Here is a 26,252-nt window from a genome sequence, read left to right on the forward strand (position 1 = left end):
GAAATACAAATCAAAATGACAATAAGATACCACCTCATACCAGTCAGAATGGCTAAAATTAATGAGACAGGAAAAAACAAATGTTGACAAGGATGCAGAGAAAGGGGAACCCTCCTACACTGCTGGTGGCAATGCTAGCTAATACAATCACTTTGGAAAATACTATGGAGGTTCTTCAAGATGTTAAGAATAGAGCTATCTCATGAGCTAACAATTCCACTACTAGGTATCTAACCCAAAGATACAAATGTATTGATTTGAAGGGGCACCTGCACTGCAATGTTCATCGCAAAAATGTCTACCAGAGCCAAACTGGAAAGAGCCTAGATGTCCATTGGCGGATGAATGGATAAAGAAGATGTGGTTCATATATACAATGAAATATTACTCAGTCATCAGAAAGGATGAATATCTACCATTTACATTGACATGGATGGAACTGGAGAGTATTATGCTGAACAAAATAAGTCAGTCAGAGAAACACAATTATCATTTGGTTTCACTCCTATGTGGAATATAAGAAACAATGCAGAGGATCATAAGGGAAGGGAAGGGAAAGCTGAATGAGAAGTCATCAGAGAGGGAGAAAAGCCATGAGAGACACTTAACTATAGGAAACAAACTGAGGGTTGCCAGAGAAAAGGTGGGTGGGGAATGGGGTAACTGGGTGACGGGGATTAAGGAGGGCATGTGATGTGATGAGCACTGGGTATTATATGCAACTGGTAAATTACTGATAAATTATTGAGCATTTTATCTGATGACACCCTTGCTGGGGTAGGTTTCTAAAGGCCAGCCTCAGATGATCTTGAAGAGCAACCAGAATTTGTTTCACAACTTATTGAGAAACTTTGAGTTCTTTCATCTTTTGAGAAGAGACCAATAGGTGGGCACAACACAGGAACTGAGTGGTGGGCAGAAGAGGAGATAGGGTGAAGAGGGGGCATTTTTCCAGCAGCTCTCTGGGGCGGGGAGATTCTCTTCCCACCTTGGCTGGGTGGCTTAAATGCAGAATCCTCCTGGAGGGAGAGGGGCTGAATCATCCAGCCTCTGAATTATGGCATTTCCTCTCCAGTTCTGCTTCCAGAAGCCCTGGCCCACCAAAGCATCTCTTCGTGGCACATGGGGATTTTTGCAGGGGAAACAAGTCTGATTTTGAAAGTAGCAATTTCAGTTACAAAAGAAAGAGCGAAAAGGAGACAGTCACTAAGCACAACTTAGTGACTGAGAACCTGGAGCTCTGCTTCCAGACTCGTGCAAAACCTGGCTTTGTGACTTACCAGCTGTGTGAACTTAGGTGTGACTTCACCCTTTTCTCTCTTTCTTTCTTTCTTTCTTTCTTTCTTTCTTTCTTTCTTTCTTGCCTTAGTTTCTTCATTTATAAAGTGATAGTGATAAGAATACTGAGTCAGAGGGTGGCTGGGAAGAATAAGTGTGAATTTATAATGTGAATTATAAATGTGAATTCTTAAAACAATGCCTTGGATATTGTAAGTGCTCATTCCATGCTTGCTATTATGATATCAGCATTTACTTGGGAAAATGGACCAATGGCAAAAAGCCGTGTGTACATGTCTGATGGCATGAAGAATTCAGTAAATGCAACCAGAGTCTCAAAAAACTCGGAAAAAAAGATAAATTTAGGAATGTGAATGTGACTTTTCTAGCCTTTACAGAAAGCGTAGTAATCAACAAAACAGTCTTATGAGACAGGATGACATTTTAAGGGTTAGGAGGTAAAAAGCAGCAAACAAATTTCTCCCTGGACAGGAATTTGATTTTTTTTTTTTCCTGCTTAAATAAGCTAAGGTAAAATCCCTAATGCTTCCAAATAGCATTAGATGTTACTCCATTTTGGCTCGTAACCAGTGACCTGAGTAGGGATGGGGTGGGAGCAATGACCTCAGACAGGACTAGGTCTGCCGTTACTGTTGCTGGCCTTATCCACCTGGACGGCCTGCTGACCCTACCTCCAGAATCACTCCTGAACCCCATGCTTCTTCTACTCCCCTGCCCCCATCCTAGCTGATCCATCCTTCCCTGCTGGACCTGCCACATTCCCTCTCTGCTTCCAGTCTACACTGCATTCTCCACCCTGAAGCCCAAGAGAGCTCTAAAATGCAATGTAGAACACGTTACGCTCGATTTTTGTCTTATTTTATTTTCCCTCCCTTCTCCTATGATCATCTGCTTTGTTTCTAAATTCCAAATATGAGAGATCTTACAATAATTGTCTTTCTCTGATGGACTTAGTTTGCTTAGCATAATACTCTCGCGACAAACCCTAAGAGACGCTTAACTCTAGGAAACAAACTGAGAGTCACTGGAGGGGAGGTGGGGGGGATGGAGTCACTGGGTGATGGGCACTAAGGGGGGGGCACATGATGTGATGAGCACTGGGTGTCATATGCAACTATGAATCACTAAATTCTACCTCTGAAACTATACTCTGTGTTAATAATACATGTTATAAGGTATGTTATAACACACTATATGTTAATTAATTGAATTTAAAAAAGAACACATCACTCCTCTCCTTAAAACCTCCCAATGATTTCCTTAAAGAACTTAAAATCCTAACTTCATCCCATGACCTCTACCCTCTGGGCTGTTTCCCCATCTGACGCTGTATTTCTTCCTCCATGAGATCCAGCCATAGTGGTCTCCTTTCTGTTTCCTGAACGTGACAACCCTTTACCAACCTCAGGGCGTCTTGTTGTTCCCTCTACCTGGCCTTCTTTTTCCCTGACCTCTGTATTGCTTTGACACTGATGTGTGAGCTCAGAGGCCAACACATCAGAGAGCACACCTCTTGTGATCCTATTCAAAGCAGCCCTCATCAGACGCCACACCCTTGACCTCCCTTCATTTGTCTGCAAAGCACTAACCAACTTACTGGATTTTAATTATTGGCTTCTCAATGTGGAGTATCTTCTTTCCTCTCAATGACGTATAAATTCCTTGTGAGCAGAAACTTTATCACTCTTCTTCCAGGTCATGTAACAGCCTCTGGCTGTAGTGGGCCCTCCATCAAAGTTGAGCGAATGAAAACTGGGGACATCCATGATGCTTGGCTCCCAGGAGGGCTCTGCTGATGCTACTCTCTGCATCCTCCTTCATGATTTCTTATCTTCTAACTCTGCAACCTCAACACTCCAGAAAACTACAATGGTATATCACTCTCTTTCTTTCCTTCCCTCCAAATCTATATAGAAATTTGGTTGCTTCCTTTTTAACCATTTTTCATTTGGGAGAGGGAGGGAGAGTGAGAATGGGCAGGGTGAGGGGCAGAGGGAGAAGCAGACTCCCTGTTGGGCGGGGAGCCCAACGTGGGGCTCGATCCCGAGACTCCAGGATCATGACTGAGCCAAAGGCAGGTGCTTAAATGACTGAGCCACCCAGGCACCCAAAACTTGGTTGCTTTTTGGCATTAACACAACCTTCTGAGAATGGTTAATTAGACCCTGGATAATTATTCTCAAATAATTGTTGTCAAATTGATTCCACACCCATTTTCTGTATCCTAGGTTATGATATATTTGGGTGACTTGTAACTGTTTCTTTCCACACTAAAATTCATGACTCAACTAGCCTACCGTGGGGCTGGGAGTCCCCTGCATCCCATATGATTTCTCAGGGCTGAGATGGTTTACACAACCTAGTTAGTTCTTGGCCATTGCACGTTGTAAAGTCTATCCAATGACAATCCCTAGAGAATACTGCTGTAATTATATTTTTAATAAGGGTGTGAACAAGAATGGAGTTAATTGGCTTTGAAATGGCTGAGAGAGGAAAGCAAGTATTGCTAAAGATCAACATAGCAATTGGGAAATTTAATGCATGAGTGGCAGGGATGCTTAACCTCTATCTCTCAATCTCATAGTTATCAAGCTTCTGGCAATCTGATCTCCAAATTGCACTTACAGAAGTTTTCATCATGAGGCTATGCTGGGCATTTGGAGTTTGGAGTTAGTTTAGATAGGTAGAAGACTTAATATTATGCTGGAGACCATGTTTCCCAAGGAGTAGAATGACAACCCAAATATAGTTTGGATGGTTCTCTGGGGTCATGTGATCTAAAACAAGTCAAAAGGAGAAATACGAATAAGAAATTAAGATTTGGATTTTAGCTGAGCAGTAAGATCAGCTCATACTGATGCACATTATAGTCACCTGGAGAATTGTAAATAAATACAGATGCCCTGGCTGCATTCTCAAAATCTTGATTCAATGGATCTATGGATGGGGCCTGGGGATCTGTATTCTTAAAGCTCCCGAGATGCCTGTCTCGAGCAATCGGTGCTGAGGACTACTGTTCTAGAGACTTTCTTTTTGCTCTAACAGAAGATATGGAAATTGTTCTTAAATCGGTAATGGATTTGGAGATGGATAAAAATGAAATAACCATTGGTGGAGGGTGCAAAATTAGCTGCCCTTCTTAGTTCTAAAGAGTCTAGTGCCCAGACTCTAGCTTTCTTCTGCTACCTTTCATAAAGACCTCCCAGCCTCACAATAAACCCAGAAGTTCCCAAAACACGTAAATAATTCTTTTAAAAATGCAGCTGTAAAAACAGCTGGGCTTTCTTCTCTTCTTTTCAGACGTGTAACAAAAATCAATATCTTTTCCATGAACGGGAGTTTTGGAGAGGAATTAGAATAGCCCACAAGCTATGGGACCCAGGAGACTTCACTTCACAGAGGTAGGGCTGGAATTTCTATCATAGGCCTGGCCAGACTTTCACTGGAATAGGAACTCCCAGATGATAGGGATGGTCCTCCGGAGACTGCTGTGGCTGTCCCTGCCTCTGCTGATACTCACCATCCCAGTGCTGCAGCTTGGGCCAACCTGTCATCTCTCACCTACTGATCTGTAACACTGACTCATTCACTGAAGAAATAGCATTGCCAGGACAGAGTATTCTAACAGTAGCACAAGGCTGGGCTGCCTCGCTTTGGGAGCCAAATAAGATACGGGGAATGCAGTGGCTGAGAATTCTAATTTCACCTCCATTGCCAGTTAGCCTCAAGGTCCAAGGCAAGTAATTAAACTCTATTGCCCAATTTGTCAAGTTGAGGAGGTGAGGGAAGTTTACAGATTATTGTAAAATAGCTACCGTGGGCACAAATGGGCACAATGATAAAGCCCTTCGCAAAGATTACACCAAGCCTGGTGGATCCAAGCGGCTATGACATACCAGCTGTCACACACTTAGCTAGGACTGACTACAAGACAGTGCAAGAACACACAGAGTAAGGAAATAGGGAGTGAATTACAACTTTTAGCCACTCCCAAGTGGATAGGATCACTATGGATAACAGTTACCAGTGAATTAAAAAGACTACATAGAAATATATAGATATATAGGGGCGCCTGGGTGGCTCAATTGGTTAAGCATCCGACTCTTGATCTCAGCTCAGGTCTTAATCTCAGTGCCATGAGTTTAAGCCTCGTGCTGGGCTCCATACTAGGCATGGAGCTTACTTAAAAAAGAAAAGAAAAGAAAAGAAAAAAGAAATATACATGTATATCAATTTCCATAAAGACCACAATTCTTGATTGTCCATTGACTCCCCTTTAAAATATTACCCTTTAAATTTTACTTCCTATGACTATGATTTAAAAACCTTGTGTTTTTTCCTCAATGGTTTTCAACTCTGATTTAGAATATTCATTTTAGAATATTCTGGAGAATTTAAAAAAATTAAAAAAAAATTTTTTTTAATTTTTTTAAAAATTAAAAACAACAACAACAATAATACCAAGTAGTCCCTACTCCTAAACTGATTAAATGAAAACTGTGGGAGTGCGTTGAGGAATCAGTATGTTGTAAAAGTTTCTCCAGCGATGCCACTTGTTTTTTTTTCACAACGACAAACCATCCCTGCACATTCCTATTGTCATGGGCCTACATGGACTACGTGCATGTTTTCTTACTGGAAAAAATACCCTCTCTCCCCAGCTCCATTTGTCTTCAGCCTCAGTTTATGTCCTTTAATGTCCATCTCATACCTTCTGTTTCTCAGGTACACTGCCCTCTGGAATCTCCAAATTCTGTTTCATTCACATAACTCTTGGAGAATATTGTCTGACATTGCTCCTGGTGTTTTTCTGTTTATGCCCATCTTCTCAACAAGATAACCTGCTTCCCCAGAGCAAAGACCTCTGTTTTGCTCTGTTATTTTCCCTATGGAGTCTGGCACAGACTTCTTGGCTTAGAAGATGCTGAAAGATGCGGCTCCTGTTGATATAAATTTACTAAAATACACTTGTGCTCAGCTTCACATTGTCATCCCCCCACCAGATGTAGATTTCAAGTGAAAATGAACAAACACTATTTGCATATCCAAAAGAACATCTCTTCTTCTTCTCCTCCTTTTTCTTCTTTTTAAAAGATTTTATTTATTTGTTTGTCAGAAAGAAAGAGCACAAGTGGGGAAGCAGTAGGCAGAGGGAGAAGCAGACTCCCTGTTGAGAAAGGAGCCCAAAGTGGGACTTGATCCCTGGACTCTGGGATCATGAACCTGAGCCGAAGGCAGATGCTTAACCGACTGATCACCCAGGCATCCCAGAACATTCCATATAATGTTTTGCTCAAGCTTTTCCATGGGGAAAAGATTCAGTGGTACCCATGGCCAACATCTGCATAGCTCATTTCTTCATGAGCATTTTATGTGGCATTATCTCATCATCTCTGAACTTACTATAGTATTGTTGGGGGAAGCAGGGTGAGGGCTAACACACAAACCAGTAGACAAAGTAGAACCCAGACCTCCGATATCTCAAGTCAGAGGCTTCCTCTAATAACTTCAGAAATCGGACTGCTCTCCCTTTGGCATACATGAAACTGCAAGAAAAAACCACATCTTTACTTTGGTGATATGATATTCAAGGACCACTTTAGCCAGCAGACAAAAGAAACCAAAATGGCCTTCTGTTATATTCTTGGAGCAGTCCTTCTGGAAACTGGGACTGCATGTTGTTCAGGCTGCTTTAAGCGAGAGGAAGAGAGGAAGCAACATCACCCCAGTGAGATGTCTTATTTGATGGGCTTTACACACAAACATGAAGCCCTAGCTGTCTCCTAATCTGATTTTACGAGTGCCGGAATGACAAAGACATTGTCCTGGGAAGTAACTTTAAGGTAAATCTAAATTTAGATTCAAAATGACCCTTTGGTCTGAGATTTGTCCATTGGGTAAGACTTGAGAAGTCTGAGCCAAAAATGAGAAGAAATGGTGTTAGAAGAAGGGAGGAAACTTTCCTATTATGTATTTGTCAACTCATTGGTCTATACCAGTTGTGTTAAATGCGAACATAATGCAAGTCATATGTGCAATTAAATTTTCGTATTAATTGCATTAAGAAATTAAGAGGAAACAGATGAAATTCATTTTAATAGTATATTTCATCTAAACGAAGCATCCAAAATGTTACCATCCTAACATATGATCAGTGTAAGAATTAATGAAGTGCGGTTTTTTTTTTTTTTTTCCCTAGGTCTTTGAAATTAGGGTATATTTTTACACTTACAGCTCTTCTCAGTCTGGACTAATCACATTTCAACTTTTCAGTCATCACACGTGGCTAGGGCTAGTGTGCCGCACTGAGCAAGTTTAGACACACTCACTATAATTTGGGGCATGAGATACAAATCGCCTGTCAGCATTTAGTCACCTAATACACTTTTGACAATTTCCGTCTATTAGCTCCTTGCAATCTTCTGGAAGAGATTATTTCAAAGGCCACATGCTGTGTTAGCAAAAGGTTTTAGGCTTTGGAGCAAAACAGACTACCGGGTTCTAAGACCAGCTTTGTGACCTTGTGCTAGCTGCTTACCTGCTATGAATCTTGGTTTCCTCTACTATTAAGTCAAGACAAAAATAGCTAACTCGCCAGATGGTTGGGGAGGTTAAATAAGATAGGAGGTAAGTACACAGCACAGCCATGAAGAGTATGATAGGCAGTCAATGAGGAATTTCTCCTACTTAAAACTCAAATTGATTTGCAAGGCTCCATCTCACTATCTTTGAGGCTCTAATGTTTCATTTATTCCACTTCCAGCTCTTTCCCTGGAGGTTTTTCTGAGAAGACAGCCCTTTCCGCAGACCTTCATCAGGCTGGCTCCCTCTTCTTATGCAGGTTTAAGTTCAAGAGTGACCTCTCTGTGGACACCGTCTCTGCTGCCCTCTTCAAGTTGCCTCCAAGCCCTGCTCTCTTGAGCCCCTGGCCTCTCTTTACTTTCTTCATGGCATTTTTTCAGTATCTGAAATTATCTTATTTCTGCGTTTGCTCACTGCCTCTGATCTGTCACTCTCTCTACCACAGAAGCTCCACAGGAGCTGGGACGTTGTCTGCCTTATTCAGAGCTCAGCAAGTGTTTGTTAAATGAATAAATGAGTGAATAAATAGTTCACACGGGGACGTAACTGTAAATGGTGTCCTGATTCTCAAAGTAGTCAAGAGTGAACATTACAGAGCTCTTTTCAACCTAAAAGAGAGGCTCAGGGAGTTGGTGGCTGGAAGCCAGCCTAGCCTGCCCCCGCCTGGTGTTGCCTAACTCGACTTCCAGCTCAGTCTGGAAAGGGTTGGGAACATCCTTCTTCATAGGCCATTTCATTGTCGCTGCCTGTTAATATGTATCACATGCAAAGTGTATGTTCACTCTGCTTAAATCATCTAGAAGATTCGGTTATTCCTGCTCTAAATGCTCTGAAGAAGAACTGGGTTGGGACGCAATTGGCATGAAGCAACCTTCTGATGCCAGGGAGCGTGGAGGCACGAGGCAGTGCAAAAAGAGTGAGCGTTCAAGTCCAACAGACCTGGGTTTGGATCCTGGTTCTTCTGTCTTTTAGCAGCTATGCAGATTGGACAAGTTATGCACACTTTTTTAAGTCTCAATGTATCTGTAAAGCTCTACATGATAATCCATACCCTGCAGCGTTGCTATGAGAATTAATTGAGGTCATATAGCAAAGTGCTTAGTCCATCTTGAAGGCTCGGTGGAAAGTTGGTATCAGTATTGTCATCTTTGCCTTGCCAGACTATCCCTGTCCATCTTTGGAATGGCCACTTTGAGGGTATTCAATTTCCTTTTAGGATTCTGATACTTCTTTCCTACATCTCAATGTCATCCAGCTTCTTGGAACCAAAGGGCCAGTACCAAAGAGAGAGACAGAGATGCAGAGATAGATGGAGAGATGGGATAAACTGAATTGGCTATATCTATGCCACCCTTCGAACAATGACAGTGGAGACAATTTTCTGTACAGAGACAGTCTTGAGGGTTTCTGGAGATGGGTGCAACCATGAGACCTCTGCAGTGTCCATGCAGCAGTGTCTGTTGCTAGAAGTAGAGAGCTACCTATGTCATGTTCAAGATTACAGGCCAAAAGAGAATTGGGAGTAAGGGTCGAGAACATATGTCAGTCTGGACACACTTTATTTGCTGGCCACACAGAGTGCTCTGCTTGACAAAGGTGAAGCAGTAAAGCCCGCTGTGTATTCTGAATCCACCCCTCATCTTTGAGAATAATTAGAGCAGAATTGACTTCACTCCTTCTTTTGTTGACATAAGCCCCATAGAAGAGTAAGTTGCTCCAGAAAAGTATAAAACTATTTAACACTTACTGATAACTTCATGTTAATATTAATAATACCAGCTTCCTACTGACTATAAACCGGGCATTTCCATTTCTCATTTTCCATTTTCCTAATAACTGTGCAAGAAAGACAGTATTGTTCCCCATTTACAAACAGGGAAAGCGAGGCTTAGAGTAGTTCAGTGACCTGTCCAAGTGTGGGAGCCAAGATTTGAAGCCCGGTCTGTCAGATTCCAAAGCTCCATGTGTCCTCTGCTGTACCCTGCTGGCACTGGCAATGGAAGACTTGGGTCCCACAAGACAGGAGTCCTTAGTACTTAATTTTATTTTTTTTTAATTATTTTTTTTCTTTTTGAGAGGTAAGGGGCAGAGGGAGAGGGCAAGAATCTTGAGCAGGCTCCATGCCCAGCATTGACAAAATTAAGAGTTGGACCCTTCACCAACTGAGCACCCAGATACCCCAATACAAGTCCTTAGTACTTTAAAAGAAAAGTGCCTAGGTCCAAAAGAACACTATTACTATCCCTACTACACACAGGGGAGTGAACAGCGCTCTGTTCCAAAACAAAGCTTTTGGCTTCACTGTTTGACATCCAGCTAGGTGACACGAAGATCCATCTTTGAGACAGTCACTTTCTACAGGTGGCCCTAGAGTGTTGTGTACAGGACTGAAAACTCCAGGGTTGAGGACCTCCCCTTTGGAAAGTTATGAAAAGAGTTTGTGAGGAAGGTTCCCCAGAGGCAGAGATTGGTGAAACCTTTGGGAAACCCTATCCCAGGAGCTTACTCACGGCAGGAGTGCTTTCTCCTTCAGCAGCATGGCTGACTTCAGACCCCACCGGAGGGCTGGCTATAGATTATTACTTACATTGCCAGCCCAGCGGCCAGCAGAGGTTTAGCTGGATGGTCTCAATACAAAAGGTTCTCAGAAGGAAGGAAATGAATGTTTATCTGGGGTTCAGGTCTTCAGGGAGCAACTACAAACCCTGAGGGATTGCTTGCAAAACTTTATGTACATTACATAAGAATATTTTTGCCCCTTGGGAGAGGACTCACAGCTAATTCTCAAAAGGACCCATGAGTTCCAATATTTAAAAACCACTAAAATTAAAAATTTCATCTGCTTCTTCCTTATACCATCCAGCATATTTACCCCATATATTATTTATAATATAGAATACATACACTATATAATGTATAGTATATAGTATATATAATTATATATAAAATACACTATGTATATACACATATTATGTTTAATGATACATACATACACACACACATACACACACACACACACACGTGTATATATGTGGGATGATTAATTTGCTTAAATATTGCAAGAAAGACGGAGGCCCAGAGAGGATGACTGCCTTGACCGAGTTTGCACAGCCAGAGGAACGGCTAGGAATAGCAGCACTCCACTGACCAAGAAGCAGGAGACTGGGGGAGAATCTTTACCAGCCAACGCGATGAATGAAAACAAACGAATCTCTCCAGATTAATAATACTATTTTGCCACCGTTTTCAAGTCCGATCACAGAAAACCCTAAATTGCTTATTAGGGCAACGTGCGCTGCTTCGCCAGGACACAGGTAGAGGTCACTACAAGGATATTCTCCTGCTGGAAGGGCTGGCACTCCCGCCCCGCTGTCCCCCGCACGGCGCCGGGCTCCGCGGTCCCGCGAGTGTGCCGCTCCCCGCCGGCGGGCTCCGCTCGCCGCTGCCTCCCGGGCTGGAAGGCCTCCCTCCCGCCCCCGCTCGGGGCTACGGTTCCGGCGGGAGCCTCGGACCTGCCGCGGCGCTCGCTGCCTTCGCGCGGGAGCCCCGCCTTTCGGGCCAGCACCGGCGACCCTGAACTTTCCCCACCGGCTGCCCGGGAGTCCGCGGCGCCGCCGCCGGGAGACCCCGTGACCCCGCGGGCATCGCCTCACCTGCCCGAGCCCCTTCCCGCTATATTTTCTTTTCAGTTTCACGTAAATAATTTACATTGCGAGAATGGCACGGTCACGCCGAAACTCACTCTCCAGGGCGCATCCGACGACGCCTTTACAAAAGACCAAGGTGCGCTGCTGTCAGGGGGAGGGGGCACTTTTAATTTCTCTCCGAGGGGGCAGCAGTGCTGCCTGCGGTCAGAGCCCCGACTTTCGCACCTGCGGCCGCCGCCCGGCAGCGCCTCTGCCCCCTCAGGCTGGGTTCTGGTGCTTTCCGGGAGCCGCAGCCCGGCCTCGAACCCGCAGCCCCCAGCGCCGCGCACCTGGCCGGCCTCGAAAGCGCAGCCCCCCGCGCCCGGCGGGCATCGAACCCGTAGCCCGCAGCGCCGCGCACCTGGCCGGCCTTGAAAGCGCAGCCCTCCCGCGCCTGGCCGACCTCGAGCCCGCAGCCCCCGGCGCCGCACGCCTGGCGGGCTTCGAACCCGCAGCCCCCGCGTCCGCCACAGGCCCAGCCAGGCGGTGGCTACTCACTTTTGCCTGGGAGCCAAGTCTGCCATATCCGTCCGTCAGCACTTCCTGCAAAAGGACGTGGAGATCATTGTGTGTAAAGCTGTTTGGCGGACAGCGGGTAAAATCCAGAGAGAGGGAGAGGATCCACTAAAACGGAAAGCAGCGGGGGCGGGGGCGGGGTGGGGGCGGGGTGGGGGAAGCCCTGCAGACCCGCGCTCTCGGTGGGTCGCTGCCCGGGCGCCGCGGTCCCCGCCGGGTGGCTCTCTGAGAAGCTCAACTCGGTGCACTTGTTCACTCTTTCTTCATTAGAGGAGGAGTCAGTGTTGCAACACTTATGTTCCTTTGCTGGAGGCAAAACAGTGATTTTCTTCAGCATGCAAAATGTCCAGAACCTGCCAGGTTTGCAAGGTGAGGGAGGTGCTTGGGGGAGCCGGAACACCCCAGACACCTGGAGAAGAAATAACTGATCATCCCAGATTGGTTTCGCATGATCGGGGCCATACAGCTTCCACGGAGACTGACTGCTCCAGAAAACACAGAGGCAAAACAATCATAAAAATGGCTTAATACATCGAATCGCCTCGAAGATGGTATTCCTGCCAGCAGTCAAGATAGGGAGCGTCTCCATGTCAAATTTCTTTCCTTATCTGAATAACAGCAGCTTGACAATATTGGACGGGGCTCCAGGGAGTTGAATCTCCCCTTCTCTAACAAGAAGGAGGGGTCAGAGTGAAAGGGGCAAAAGAAAATAGTCAGTAACCTGAATAGGGTTTCGCTTTCTTTTTTGATACCCCAGAGCCCAAATTTCCAGGGTGTAGTGTTTCCACCGCACGAATAGAACAGAAACAGTGGTAGGGGCACCCTTTTCTTATTTTCTGCAAATGCAGATTTTTTTTTTTCTAATAGTTTTTTTTTTTTTTTTAATTTGGTCATAACAAAACCATGCACAATTGCAAATTTTTCTCTTGCAAAAAAGTACGGAAACCCATAGTAACTGTCTGAATCAAACAGTTACCCACCAATTACTAAGTGGGAAGTGTGTTTGATGCCCTTGATTACTGCTGCAGCTGATTGCTTCCTAATCCAGAGTGGGTATCAAGGAGATATTCTAAACGAAGCCTCTCGAGTTTCAGAAATAAAAGTTACCGGAACATTGGGCTTTCCCCCTTTGATGCCACTTTTCCTGTCACCCCAGAGTAACTGGCAAGTAATATTCACTGGCAGCCACTTGCCAGGTCTCAGGAAGAAGTTAAAAATCCCAGGATGCTTGGTGATCTTTTTGGACCTGAAGACCACCGACATCACCTGATGCTTCCTGTTCAGTAACATGACCAGAGATTCCATCTGGTTCTCTGAGTCCTGGGAGAGATGCATCTTTCATGCACAACCCTCCACCTGCTTCCCGTGATACTCCAGATACGTTTGCCTCCTCTCCTGGGGGTCACGAAAACATGCAACTCCTATTTATTTCCTGAACCCCTGGGTGACATGAAATCTTCGATGACAGAATATTTCTATATGACCTTTGCAAGGCAAAGGATTACTCTGTTTCTTGGAGTTGTTCTAGTCAGACAGTTTTCATAGTTGGTGAAAAAGATAGCACACTGGGTAAGTCCGGACTGTGAGCTCTTGAAAGGTGGGGACCTCGCTTTTCTTCTTGGGGTTCCCAGTCAGCTGCAGGCCGGTCCCCCCAGCTGTGCTCCTGGCTTCTGGTAGGTGAGATTGGTTGTTGAGTGATTAGTGGGCAGCTCACCAGGAGAGAAAGGCAAGGCTGGCTTTCTGCTCCGTGGTGTGGTGCACAGACCCTGTCCCTAAACCACAAGCAGTCACTGTGCCTCCAAGACCCTGCTCTGTGGCTGATTGCTTTGGGTGTGGGTTTGAGTCCTTGCTCTTCATACACATTTCCTAAGCTTCAGTTGCCTCACAGTAAATACTAGGATACAGTAATACAGGCCTCAAAAATAATAATAATGATGGTGGTTATTAATCACCAGTAAAAGAAATAATAATGGTGATAGCATATGTAAATATCTGACAAATAACAGAAAATCTAGAAACAAATTCTTTTCCCCCCTCTTCCTCTCTCTTTTATGACCACCTTCCTCGAATATTTAATCCCTTCTGCCCATGGGCTGCTTCATCTCAGCCTATAATGTGCTCCTATCGTCCTTGACCCTGGTGACCTGTTTGTGCTTTACCATGTTCTAGTAACTTTTATTAATTTAATTCACTCCTTTCTGCACCTGTCAAATTTAGTGGGAAAGAATGAACTACACTCCTCTGCTTCCCTGACTCACTACCCTTTCAATGCCTTCAATCAGTGGTTGTCAACCTTGACCGCACACCACCATCATGGGGGCGGGGGGCATGTTTCAAAGCTACTGTGTCTGGGTGTCACTTGAAAGGCTTCTAATTCAGGAGGTTTAGGGTGAGGCCCTGATTCTCTGTTTCTCCAGAGATGCGCAGGCACAGCGCACCCTGGCTTGCAACACTGCCTCCAGCCTCCTTCCTCCCGAAGCTGTCCTTCCTGGATTCTCAGCCCCTGCCCTCCCCAGACCCTTTCTGTCCCTGACTTCTCTGGGTTGCCTCTTGTCATGTCTCTCTTCTTTCTCCTCCTTCATGGCTGGGGACAGTCTTCCCTTTGGTTCTCCATCTTTCTTCTCTGAGGATTATACTTTTTTCTCAAAAATTAAAAAAAAAAGAAAAAGAAAAAGAAAAATGCTAAAAAAAAAAAAAAAAAAAAAAAAGAACCACAAGGGTGAAAAAAAAATCACTCACATCACAGCACTGTTAAAAAAAAAAATCTGTATCTCTAAAGTCAGATATAACCTTCTCAGATCACACACCCTCCTCCTATCCTCTGATCTCATCTCTAGAGGTGACTGCGATGAACAGATTGGAGCATATCTGTCCCTTTCTTACATGTATGTTGTTATGTCTCCATATGCACATGCAAATATTCTTTAAACTAAAAATGTAACCATTTCTGTGACGTGTCTTTTTTAAGATTAGTGCAATTATACATTCTAGGTTACTGGCTACAGACTTCACTCGTTCTTTTTTTTTTTTTTTTTAATTTTTTATTTTTTTATAAACATATATTTTTATCCCCAGGGGTACAGGTCTGTGAATCACCAGGTTTACACACTTCATAGCACTCACCAAAGCACTCACCCTCCCCAATGTCCATAATCCGACCCCCTTCTCCCAACCCCCTCCCCCCAGCAACCCTCAGTTTGTTTTGTGAGATTAAGAGTCACTTATGGTTTGTCTCCCTCCCAATTCCATCTTGTTTCATTGATTCTTCTTCTACCCACTTAAGCTCCTATGTTGCATCACCACTTCCTCATATATGGCTGTCTAGTTTGTAATTTATTCTAGCATTCTTCCTTTGTTAGATCTTCAGTAATTTCAGCTTTTTATTGTAAATAATGCTGCCATGATTATCTTTGCATGTACCTTAGGAGAGACATTTAGAAATGGCATTGTTGGGTCAGAGGGAATGAGAACTAAACACTGCCAAGTTTGCTTTCCAAAACTGTTAGAGAAGAAAATCCTGGAAGTGAGATTACTGAATCATAACATAGGTAACTATTCCCCAAATATTTAGCAATATACATTCTTACTGATTTACCCTCCTACCAAGGATGTTTTTTCACATTCTTTCAGCCACTGGGTTTTATCAGTCTAATTTTTCCAGTCTGGTAGGCAAAATATGGTGTCTTATTGTTTTAATTCACAGTTTTCTGACTTCCTGGGAGGTTGAGTCCATATGTTTATTATTTGAATTCTTTTTTACGCTGTGACTGTTCAATCCTATGCCTATTTTTCTTCTGATATGTTTGTCTTTTTAAAAATCAATCTTTGAGGTTCTGTTTCTATTATACACATTAACACCTAGTGAAATCTATTGTAAACATTTCTCTGTCCTATTTCCCTTGATTTTGTTTATGGACTATTTTTTTAATGGACATAAGTTTTGATTTTTCATCTTGTCAAATCTGTCCATTATATTCTGGGTTTTCTCTATTGCTTCTTTGCTTCGAATACTGTTAATTTTTTAACAGTAGATTTTTAATCATCCTAGGAATTTTTAAAAAATATTATAAACATTATATTTATTATATTTTATATTATACTATTATAAATATAATATAAATGTCATATATATTAACTACATAATTGATACTTAATTATAATATATTTAAATCAAAATGTGATCAAATATATTAATTAATATATTAGTATATTAAATATATGTGAATTGCACATTAAATATAATTATATATTTTATTTATAAATATGATAAACATTAACTTTCTTCTGAATGCATAGTCAGTTATCCCATTACCCTTTATTGAAAAACCATGATTTTGCCAATGATTTCTAATGTCAATATCATATGTTACATTTACATATATTTTATATCTATTCTGAGTACTACTCTGTTCTGTTTGCATGCCAATAATGCACAATTTTGATAACTCTATTATAAAAATTGTATATTATAATGCCTATTAGTGCAAGTATTTTATCATAGTTTTCCTTTAAACATTTTCTTGACAAATGTGATATATGTATTTTTCATAAAATTTTAGAATCAATTTGTTCAAATTAGAAAAAAATTCTTTGGCATTACATTGCACTTATTTATTCATTTGAAAAAAAAATTATAGCATTGAAGCATTAATTCTTCCACCCAGGAAATATGTCTCTGTGTTTATCTAGGTCTTTTAAAAATATTCTTCCGTTTTTTCTTTAATTTTATGATGTCATTTTGCACAATAATTTACTTAATCATACCATCTCAGGAACATTTCAGTTGTTCCCAAACTTTCACTGTTACAAATAATATTACAATGGGCATGTCTGTGAAAAGACATTTTGCCTTTGGGGGATTTATTTCTTTAGCCCAGAATCCCAGTGAGACATAATTAAGTCAAAGGGCATGCACATTTTTATGGTCCTTGAGATATAAACGCTTATCTTTTCTGAAGCCTTCACCTGTTACTGTTCCCTCTGTCACAATCTACCTCCAGTCAGGCACAAAGCTTTTGATCCCTTTCCACTGCTAATGCGCTAGGTCATGCCTTCATCTTTCTTACTTCTTCCCCTTCCCTAGCCCCCTACTGGATGGCCCCACTCGCACCAGCTTTGCCTGTGTGAAACTCAAATGCTCCCACGCTGAATCTGATTCAATCAATCCCTGAACCAAAATTCTTTAATGGTGCCTATTTTCCCTGGACTAAAGTTAAAATGTCTTTGCTTCTGCTGACCTTACTGGTTTGGGGAGTAGTAGCTCAATAAATATTTATAGAGTGTGTGAATACCATCTTCCCTTCTTGGCATGTTATTGCTCCCAGTCCTCACCTACTCAAAACTGTACCCATTTCTCATCTTCATATTCAAAGTCACTTTCTTCTAAAAGTTTTCCCAGAAAGCTCCAACTCTGAAGGCAGTTGCTTCTATCGGTTTGCTTCTATCAAGTTGGTTTAAAATATACCCCTCTGTTTTACATCTAAGAATCATTGTGAGGCTGATAGGAACTGACGTGTGAATATATTTGGTAAATTATAAACCACGTGTAAATATAAGGCATTACTATTATTAGATAATATTTTCTTCCTTCCAAGGAAATTCTCACCAGTGAATAAACAGGCTAAGTACAATGAGCCTTTATCATTGTGGGAATGGGAATATTTTTCTCCAGGTGGAAGATGCTAAGAGAGTTGCTCTGTTGGCTGAGGAGGATCCGTGTCTCCTAACCTCAAAGAGGGAAACTGAGAATATTGAATAAAATGCAACTGTTGTCAGTCTTTGCCATAGAAGCATGGATTTCTTACTACCCAAAGTGTGGTCCCTAGACGAGCTGCGTTGGCATCACCTGGGAACTTGCTAGAAATGCAGGATGTCAGACCCTACCTTTACCATCTGAATCTGACTTTGTGTTTGATACTATCTGCTACTTCAGGACTAGAGTTTGTAAAGCTCAAGGGACAGTAAAAGGAGTGTTCCTCCTGAAGTGCCTGACTGGTCCCGGAGGGAAAAAATTGACTTTGACTTATATGCTTTTTCCATCTCTATCTTGTTTGTGTATTTGGGAAGGGATGGAGGGAAATGTAAGCACAACCGAGTGTTACAAATTCCACTTCTCAGATTGTAAAACCGAGAAATCCTATGATTGGAAACATGCTGTCAGATGAATTTCTAACTGCGTTTCTGATACAGGATCAATATTGGTTTATTTTATTGTATGTTAAATTGCAGTAAGAACACTTAACATGAGATCTACTCTCTCAACAAAATTTTAAGTGTGCTGTATACAATATATTGTTAACTGTAGCGCCAGTATTGTACGGCAGCTCTCCTAGAACTTACTCATTTTGTAGAACTGAAATTTTACTCCTCTTGAACAATAACTTTTCATTTTCTCCTCCCTCCAGTCCCTAGGAATTACCATTCTACTTTCTGCTTCTGTGAGTTTGACTCTTTTAGTTTTTAGAGATAGATTGATTGATTTGAGACAGACAGAAAGAGAGAATGCGCATCCATGTGCGCGCACACATACGTGTACACGTGCATGTGCAAGGGGGGAGGGGTAAGAGAGAGGGAGAATCCCAAGCAGATCCCCCACAGATCATGGAACACAAGGTGGGGCTGGATCCCAAGACTCTGGGATCAAGTCCTGGGCCAAAATCAAGAGTCCGATTCTTAACTGATTTGAGGGACCCAGGCATCCCTGTGAATTTGACTATTTTAGATACCAAATAGAAGTAAAAGCATGCAGTTTTTGTCTTTCTGTGGCTGGATCCTGTCGCCTAGAATCATGTCCTCCAGATTCATCCATGTTCTTTCCTATGGCAGGATTTCCTTTTTCAGAGGCTGAATAGTATCCCATTGTGTGGATATCCATTTTCTTTATCCACTCATCTGTTCATGGATACTTAGGTTTCCCTGTCTTCGCTATTGTGACTAATACTGCAATGACCTTGAGAGCACAGATAAACTCTTTGAGATCCTAACATCAATTTCAGGGATATATATTCAAAGTGGGATTGCTGGATCATATGTTAATTCTATTTTTAATTTTTGTGGAACCTTCATAGTATTTTCCATAAGCAACTACACTATTTTGAATTCCTACCAACAGCACACAAGGGTTCTCTTGTGTAGTCCCTTATGATCCATTTTATTCTCTCCTGTCAGATGTAATATTTCCCTTTTCCCTTATAATATTATTTATTTGATTCTTCTAATTTTTCTTACCTGTGAACGATTTGTCTGTTCTTTCTTTAAAAAAAAAAACTTGACTTTGTTGATTTTTTTTCTATTTGTTTTTCCATTCTCAATTTCATTGATTTCTTCTCTAATCTCTATTGTTTATTCTCTCTGTTAAGTTGTGGCTTGGTTTTTTCTTTTTCTTCTTCTTTTTTTCAAGTTTCTTGAGTTTTAAGGTTGGGTTTTTGTTTTTGTTTTGTTTTGTTTTTTTAGATTTTTCTTCTTTAATGCAGGTGTTTATTACTTAAACTTCCCTCCTGGTTCTCTTTTCACTGTATCCCATATGTTTTTGTATGTTATACTTTTGTTTTTATTTGTCTCAAGTAATTTCTGTTTTTCCTTTTGATACCTTCTCTGACCCAATGGTTGTTCAAGAATGTGTTATTTAACTTCCACATATTTGTGGATTTTCTAGTTTTCCTTCTCTTACTGATTTCTAGTTTCATTCCACTTTGCTTTTGAAATGCTACCTGGTATGATTTCAATATTCTTACCATTGAAATTAAGACTTGTTTTGAGACGTAACGTGTGCTTTTTCCTGGAGAATGTTCCATGTGTGATTGAAGAAAATGTGTATTTTACTGCTGTTGAGTGGAATGTTCCGTCTGTTTCTGTTAGGTTCACCTGGTCTTTAGTGTTGTCCAGTCCCCTGTTTCCTTACTGCTCTTCTGTCTGGATATTCTGTCCATTATTGAGGTCTTTTACTATTATTATGTTACTGTCTGTTTTTCCCTTCAGATCTGTCAATGTTTGCTTTATTTATTTAGGTGCTCTCTTATCAGGTGAATATATATTTATAATTGTTATATCTTGATGAAATGATCCTTTTCTCGTTACATAATGTCCTTCTTTGCCTTTAGTGACATTTCACTTAAAGTCTATTTTGTCTGATATAAGTTTGCTCATCTCTGCTCTTTTTTTTTTTTAACCATTTTTATGGCCTATCTTTATCATCTCTTCACTTTTAGCCCATTTATCCTTAAAGTTAAAGTAAGCCTGTTGTAAATAGCATATAGTTGTTTCTCTCTCTCCCTCTCTACCTTTTTTGTATTAACGTATTCATCCTTTTGACAGAGAATCTAATTCATTTATGTTAAAGTAATTATTAATGTGAAAGGATTTATTATTGACATTTTGCCATGTTTTTGTCTGTTTTGTAGTTCTTTTGTTCCTTGTTTTTTCTTTTGCTTTCTTCCTTTTGTGTTTTGTTGGGGTTTTTTGTGGTAATATGTTTGATTTCTTTCTCTTTATCTTTTTTTAAAACTTTAAGAAAAAGATTTTCTTTATTTATTTGACAGACAGAGATCACAAGTAGGCAGAGAGGCAGGCAGAGAGAGGAGGAAGCAGGTTCCCTGCTGAGCAGAGAGCCCGATGTGAGGCTCAGTCCTAGGACCCTGGCATGATGACCTGAGCAGAAGGCAGAGGCTTTAACCCACTGAGCCACCCAGGCGCCCCTCTCTTTGTTTGTCTTTTATAGGTTTTTTTTGTGGTTACCATGAGGCTTACATAAAACTTTTTATAGCTATGAGTATTTTAAACAGATAACAACATTACTCCTATAGTATATAAAAATTCTACACTTTGACCTCTCCCCTCCTCCATATTCTTTATGGTGACAATTCACATCTTGTTATGTTGTATATCCATTTCTTTGTATATCCAAATATTTGTGGTTATAGTTATTCTTAATACTAATCCCTAAACTTTAATATTAACATAAAAAATTATTTACATGCTGCCATTCCACTATTACAGTATAGTGTATTCATCTGTGTAATTACTTTCACCAATGAATTCTATACTTTCATATGCTTTCTTATTCCTGTTCGAGGTCCTTTCATTTAAACTTGAAGAACTCACTTTAACACTGTGCAGATTACCAAGCATTTAATTTAATTTAACTTAATTTAATTACTGAGGTGAACATAAAATCAACTATTCTAAAGTGTACAACACAGTGTAATTTATTATATTCACAATGTGTGCAACCATTACCTATCTCTAGTTCCAAAACATTTTTATCATCCCCAAAAGAGAACCCATATACACCCAGTAAGCACCTATCCTTCTTCCCCCAGTCCTTGGCAACCAGTCTGCTTTCTGTTTCTATGGGTTTATTTATTCTGTTTATTTCATCTTAACAGAATCACACAATGGGTGACATTCTTTGTCTGGCCACTTTCACATAGCTCACTTTTTTTTTTTTTTTTTTTTTTTTAGGTATATCTATGTGTCATAATTTCATTCCTTTCTGTGACTGAATAATATACAACATTTTGTTCCCATTCATCCGCTGATGGACATTTGAGGTGTGTTCAACTTTTGGTTATTGTGAATGAATTACTTAATTTTTTGCCCCCACTTTCCTCATCTGCAAAGTGAGGATAATAATTCCTTACGCTCAGGGTCACTGTGAAGACTGGAGCGAATACAGGTCATATGTCTGGTTCTAAGTAAGTAAGTACTAAATAAAAACTATTGGAATCATTTCTGTATGTGTGAGATCAGAGAAAAAGCTATTAAAATAGGCCTTTGGTTGGTTTGCAGACAAGATAAATATTCCTATTTTTTAAACCCTAAAGACTCAATCAGTTCTTCTCATCTTGTCTTATCTGTTCATATTTGGGTTATAAACTTCATTTTTCAGGTCTCCTTACTATAGAAATTATTCATCTTTTTGCTATTCTCTTTACCTATCTGCTTTCATTTTTTCCTCTGAGTTTTGTTCATTCATTTTTTTCATTCATTCTTTCATCCATCAACAATTACCAGTTTCAGTTTTAAATGCTGGATTATAGCAGGAAAAAAAAAATTAGACTCAGACTGAGATGTCTTCCATAGTATGATATTCTGGAGTTGGGGGGAGGAGAGATTAAAAACCAACAAACCCTATGTCAGGTTCAAGGTATATGCTAAGAAGCAAAACAAAACAGAGAAATGGGATAGAGAGAATTTGAATTAAGTCAGAGGATCCTCTCTGGTCAGATGAGTTCAGCAGTTTTCTGAATGAGGACCCGGCGATGCTTTTCTGAATTAAATGTCCTGTTGGGAGGGAAGAGGGAAGCCACTGGGACATTTGAGCAACATAGCTTGAGCTGACTTTCACGTTGGGTAGAACCCTTTGCCTGCTGCCATGTGCTATTGACAACTGATTATGCTATTGACAATTGTTATCTCGGTCTCCTTCCTTGGTTCCTTTCTCTGAGATTTTGTTTCATGAGCCCTTCCTGAGAGTTCACTTTCTTGATGAAGTCTTTCAGATGCAGCTTTATAAGCTGAGACCATCCCTTTCACCTTATTCCACCTCTTAGCTCTTTGGGGAAGAAGGAAAACACCACACAAAAGAAGCTTTCACCACTGAATTTTCACCATCTCGACAGCCTCTGGTGACAAGGATCTGTAGCTGGAGGCCACTGCTTCCTTCCTGGTTAGACGTGAAGACTTCCCTGATCTTTGTCTTCACTGGGGACTAAGGTGTGAGAATTAGGCAGAATCTTAGAAGTGTTTTCTAGAGCAAGACTACCTTTTGACCTTTTGTCTTTGCCAATGTGCATTTTTCCCAACTAAATTCAGAAGTAGGGAAGGTTATTTTTGGTAACTGAAGTGAAAGATCAACAGATAACCAGTTCTTTTGGGGATTCAGATTTGGAAATTCCATATCCAGTTCTCACTCCCCTGAACGACCTTACTTTCTCCCAAGGGCATTCCATCCACACTCAGGATAAAGTGACATGGTGAAAAAAGCATTGGACTAGGATCCAGAGGTCTGAATCTTAGACTGGACTGATACTAACCAACCATGGGTTTGTTAGTGAATAGGTGTGTTAAAATTAAAAACCAGATACTTGCTTTGAAAATTCCTTGAGTAGACAAAACCAGTTAAGTCATAAAAACAAAACTTAACCTAGTTTATTTTTGCAAGATTAACTTGACCTGGGTCATTTTTTGCTTGTGCCTCTAAAAATCATAAGCGAAACTTAAACTGTTTCTCAAGGTGGATATAAGGTAACCATTGACCAATTTCTCATTGTTTAAGAAAATTCTAATATTATAACCAATCACAGTGAAGAATAAAACCACAGCTTTCCATTATATAAGCTGCTTTATAACAGTGTACCCTTGAGCCTCTTTCCATGCTTTGGTTTGAGTGCTCCTGGTTTGCAAATTGTCTTTTTGGTGAGTGCACAATTAACTTTTACTAGGTAGTACTTCAGTGATTCACTGGTTTTACTTTTGTTACTTTTGAACTTGTGACAGGTGGTAGAACAGAATGAGGGAATAATATGAGCTCTAGAGTCAAACTAGCAAATTTGAGTGTGTGGCTCTACAACTAATTGGTTATATATAATTAGGTAAATTATTTACTTCCTATATTTCATATTGTCCTTTTCTATCAAATGGGAATCATAATTGTACTTACCTCCCAGGACTGCTTGAATATTAAACGAGATAATTGAACTAAAAGCACTTAGAACAGCATTGGGTGTGTGGTAATGTTTATGGTTAGTATAACCGTTAGTATGGTTAGTTGACAAGTCAATCACCTAAGCTGTGTTCAAGTGTTTGCAATCATTTATGGAACGTCTTATAGAACTGATGATGTTTGGCAGAGGAAAAGCGAGGTAACTGGTTGGCTTTATTCAATCATAAAAATGATTGTCACATGAAAAAGATTCTTCTGAATTGTTTAGAAAGTTCTTCAGAGTTTAACTAAAAATAATGGAGAACTTTCAATATAATCAATTGGACATGAGAATTAGAATCATAATTTTGCAAAGCAGTGAGCTGTCTGTCACTGAAAGAGTTTAAGCAAAGATGGGCTCTCTGTTTGGATTAGCATAAAAGGGATTCCCTTCTCTAAAATGTGATTGCAAAAAAGTCAGAGGAGTCCTTTTTCCCCATAACAACCCAAAAGTTATTTCTCATCCCCGTTTCTTCTCTTACTGTTTTTTTGACCCCTCCCCTTCCTTAAAGGAACAAATGAGTGTTTACCAAATAGGTGTGATGGTGTCAGTAGTGCTCAAGGCCAGTAAAGCTATTTTTTAGATGAGAAAACTGTTGCTGAAAGACAATTGCATTGTGTCATGGGCAGCCAATGAAAAAATCCAGATCAGCTAATGACTGGAAATGTGAAAGCTTCCAGGGCACGCCTAAAGCCTGGCACTAAGACCTAATTAATAATGGGAAACCATGCAAGTTAATATAGAAAGCTTACTTTATTCTTTATTTTTAGAAAGCTTGCTTAAAAAAATAAACATATATGTTTATATATATAAGTTCTGAAATGTTCCCACACAACCCCTGACACTTCTGTCAGCATCTCTGCCTGCCTGCTATTACCACATTTCCTGACTTTAAATAACATGGTATACTTTTGAATCAGGTTTCCAGATGTACAACCCTCAAACAGTAATACATCATCAGAAAACAAAATGGTGAGGTTAAAAGTGACTACTTAGATATGCCTCCTATATCTCAGACCTCTCCCATGAATCTCCTGTCTTTTCCTGTTGTCGTTCCATTGGTCATCTTAGTCAATTAGGGCAGCTCTAACAAAATAGCCTAGATATTATGGTTGGTGTGAACAGAAATTTACTTCTTCTGGTTCTAGAAGCTGGATATCTAAGATTGGGGTATCACCATGGATGGTCAGGTTCTGGTGAGAGCTCTCTTCCTCATTCATAGAGAGCTATCTTCTTGCTATATCCCTACATGACTGAAAGAGGACTGGTTGCCTTCTTCTCATTGAAAGGGCATTAATCTCATCATGGAGGATCCACATTCATGACTTCATTTAAACCAATTTACCTCCCAAGGGTCCAGCTCCAAATACCATCAGACTGAAAATTAAGGCTTCAACGTATGAATTTGAGATGATACAAACATTTAGTCCTTGCACTGGTCTCCTTACTCTTGTTCCTGGGCCTTGACATTTGTTGTTCCCCTTGTCTGAAACGTACTCTCTCTTCCATGTTCATATATTTTCTCCCTTCCTGTCTTCAGGCTTTTCCTCAAATAGCACTGGTTTCTTATCAGTGAGGTCTTCCCAGATCTCCCCATTTGAAATTATCTCCTATGGACCTCCCTAACCTCTTTTCCTATTTAATTTTTTATCACAACTTGTATCATCTTCTTTCACAGTTTTGAGTAACCCCAGAAGTAGACACTGTGCCAAGATTTCAAGGGTAAGTGATTCCTTAAGAGATGCTCCAAAGTTACACCATTGAAGTGCAGAAGAAGCTGGGGTATTTTTATGTCAACTTCCATTAGTCATTGGCTGAAGGCTTCTTGGGGATAAAGTATTAATTTCTGCTTTACTCAAGGTGGACAAATAAGCTTTCTGTGACTTTGGAAAAAGTCTCAAAGCAAAGACATGCAGATCTCAGCTCCTGGAATGGGAAGATGCACACCGAAGTGGTAATATGATATGGTATTCAGGGTTATGAGTGCAGCACCAGTATCTGCTACACCATCTGACATACCATATAGTTTATAGGGATATATCATATGTATCACATATTATAACATATGTGTGTGTGTGTATTCCCACTTCCAGAATGTAAGCTCTATGGGGGCAAGAATTGTCTGTTTAGTTCTCTGCTGAACTTAGAACAATGCCTAACAACCTGGTACATGCTAGTGTTGAATAAATACTTTTAAATGGATTAATGGTATAGATCAGAGATTTTAAACTGTGCATTGTGACCTGCTTAGCAGGTCATGAAATTAATTTCACAACCATCAGTAATAGAAAGAGAGAGAAAAGAAGTATATTGCTGGTAGTAAGGGTAAGTACTGTTTTATAGAATTTTGCACTATAATATAGTGATTTAATGTACATACTATAATTATTCAATTAAAATAAAACATATAAATTAAGTTTATATTGGGTCCTATTATAAAATGTACTTTTCACTCAGTGTTGTCATT

The 26,252-nt window shown here is 40.6% G+C and overlaps 1 protein-coding gene across 4 annotated transcripts in view; it reads right to left on the reverse strand.

Moving 5' to 3' along the window:
• Positions 1–12,702, reverse strand: part of PRLR (prolactin receptor) — a 172,043-nt gene extending 159,341 nt beyond the window's left edge. Inside the window, exon 1 of one of the 4 annotated variants that reach the window (XM_059173779.1) lies at positions 12,066–12,702. The gene's annotated coding sequence lies outside the window, so the exon portion shown is untranslated. The remainder of the gene's footprint in view (positions 1–12,065) is intronic. The other 3 variants (XM_059173777.1, XM_059173778.1, XM_059173774.1) reach the window with 3 other exon arrangements.
• Between the last annotated feature and the right edge of the window lie 13,550 nt (positions 12,703–26,252).

Source organism: Mustela lutreola, chromosome 5, assembly GCF_030435805.1.
Source record: "Mustela lutreola isolate mMusLut2 chromosome 5, mMusLut2.pri, whole genome shotgun sequence".
In the NCBI taxonomy this organism is placed as follows: Eukaryota; Metazoa; Chordata; class Mammalia; order Carnivora; family Mustelidae; genus Mustela; species Mustela lutreola.